Source organism: Macrobrachium rosenbergii, chromosome 30 (assembly GCF_040412425.1).
Source record: "Macrobrachium rosenbergii isolate ZJJX-2024 chromosome 30, ASM4041242v1, whole genome shotgun sequence".
In the NCBI taxonomy this organism is placed as follows: domain Eukaryota; kingdom Metazoa; phylum Arthropoda; class Malacostraca; order Decapoda; family Palaemonidae; genus Macrobrachium; species Macrobrachium rosenbergii.
The window spans coordinates 3,083,156-3,086,000 of record NC_089770.1 but is presented as its reverse complement, the minus strand read 5'-3'; positions in this window follow the sequence as shown (position 1 = coordinate 3,086,000).

Genomic DNA, 2,845 nt, shown 5'->3' with positions numbered 1-2,845 from the left:
CATCATTCTAAAATTGGGTGATTTTGCCCAGTAAGATTCAGCCCGCCCCAGCTAATTGATAAATAGTCGAACGCTGTTATCCGAAGGCATTAATACCATAATCCGGCTGGAATACAAAAATATCTATAATTTTTTTTAATGCATTTGTAGAGATTAGCTGATATCCCTGGAAATCATTTTAGTTGATCATAGCGGCGATGATGTTGTTATAAAATTTAGTATGTGGCTCCTATGAAATATAAAAGTGATGCGGATTCATTGTTCTGTGTTTACTGGTTTTGGAGATAATGGGGTTTTCAGAATGAATTTTTTTTTTGTCGTTTCTTTAACCTTGATCATAGCTTTCTCGAACTTATACATACTGTGTGTGTGTGTGTATATATGTATATATATGTATATATATATATATATATATATATATATATATATATATATATAGCCTATATATACTGTATATATATATATGTATATATATATATATATATATATATATATATATATATATATATATATATATATACATATATATATATATACATACAGTATATATGTGTACACGCACATACACACACACATATATATATACATAGTCTATATAAAATATATCTAAACACACATGTACATATACATATACAAATATACTGTATATACACTGTATGTACACAATTATCGCTCGACCTATCTATCTACCTATAGTATCTATCCATCTATTTCCATCTACTCTGACAAGTGTTTGATATTTTTCCACGTGGAATCGAACAACGCTCTGGAAACTCTCGGCAGATCCCGACCTTCCATCAATACAGACGGCCAAATCTCTAGATTACAGAGGCTAACGGATACAAAATGCACTCTCCGCAATGAGATTTGTTACGTAATTATCCATTACAGCGAACCGAGTTACGATAACGGTCTAAATGCAGGGAAGGGATTATGTATTAACGCCAGGAAAATTACAGTTTCGATTATGTATCAGTCACTGTAATGAGGGAGTCGAGAGATTCCTTAATGCTGCAGGATTAAGGGTTGTATTTTTAGTGTTTTTAATCATGGAAGAATTGAACTGCCTCGTTTTTGTCATTAGACGCTATTGCCTCTCTCTCTCTCTCTCTCTCTCTCTCTCTAGACCACAAAAAATGAAAAAAATAAGATCAACCAATTTGAAGAAAAATATAGCTTCAATAATATATCCTTTTATTAATTAAAACTGAATGGTATAAAAAATTAATTCTCTCTCTATCTCTCTCTCTCTCTCTCTCTCGTTAGGGTTCACGAAAAAAAATATCAACCGATTTGAACAAAAATATAACGTCAATAATATATCCTTTTATTGATTAAAGTTGAATGATATAGAAGAAAATGACCTCTCTCTCTCTCTTTTTGGGTTCACGAAAAAATGAAAAAAATAAGATCAACCGATTTGAACAAAAATATAACGACAATACTATATCCTTTCATCAATTAAAAGTGAATGGTATACAAGAAAATTACCTCTCTCTCTCTCTTTTCAACTTTCTCTCTCTCTCTCTTTTAGTGTTCACGAAAAAAAAAAAAAAATAAGATCAACCGATTTGGAAAAAAATATAACGTCAATAATATATCCTTTCATTAAAAAAGATTGCACGGTGTAGAAGAAAATGACAATCTTAGTAAAAAGAAGACCATAAACGGATAATTCCATCCATACAAAACCAACAATATAGGCCTGAATTACTTGAATGCATTGGCCATTGATAAAACAGCGTGCACAGAAAGGCTACTCGCTAATGCATGTCCCAGTGACAGCAAACTTTACTTTCGTAAACATAAACAAACCACAAATGAATTAAACATTTCTGTTGAACAGGATTAATGCCAGGTACCTTTACTTTCGTTTTAGTTCTCTGTAAAATAAAACTACTGAAGTGGCTATTTGTCTGTCCGTCCGTGCTATTTCTGTCCGCCTCAGATCTCAAAAACTACTGAGGCTAGAGGGCTGCAAATTGGTATGGTGATCATCCACCCTCCAGTCATCAAACATACCAAATTGCAACCCTCTAGCCTCAGTATTTTTTATTTTATTTAAGGTTAAAGTTAACCATAATCGTGCGTCCGGCAACGATATAAGACAGGCCACCACCGGACCGTGGTTCAAGTTTCATGGGCCGCGGATTATACAGCATTATACCGGGACCACCGAAAGACATCTATTTTCGGTGGCCTTGATTATACGCTGTACAGAAAACTCGACTGCGCCGAAGAAACTTCGGCGCACTGGAACCTATGAGGTCATTGAATGCAGGAAAGGAAATTGAGAGTAGGTAGGTTTGAAAGGTGTAACAGGAGGAAAACCTCGCAGTTGCACTATGAAATAATTGTCAGGAGAGGGTGGATAGTAAGATGAAAGAAAGAGAATATGAATGGAGGTACAGTAAAAGGAATGAAAAGGGTTTGCAGCTGAAACCGAAGGACGCTGCAAGCACCCTTTCTTTGGGATACAAGACATTTCCCAAAGAAGAAGAGCGGCGTGGCTTCCCTACAGAAGGCTGGAAGGTCAAAACAAAATCAGGAATTAAACCACAACACGAAAAATGGCAGTGTGACTTATTCTATCCACTGTACACCCAGGGCCATTCTAACGAGATTATTATATTCAGTGGATGAAACCTATTCATACGGAACATGCCCACCACAGGGGCCACTGAGTTGAAATTCAAGCTTCCAAAGAATATGGTGTTCATTAGGAAGAAGTCAGAGGAAGTAAAGGGAAATACGAAAAGAAGAGATACCACTAATTAAAAAAGAAAAAGATAAATTAAATAAATAGATGAATAGATTAAAAATGTATTAAAATGAAAGGAGAACA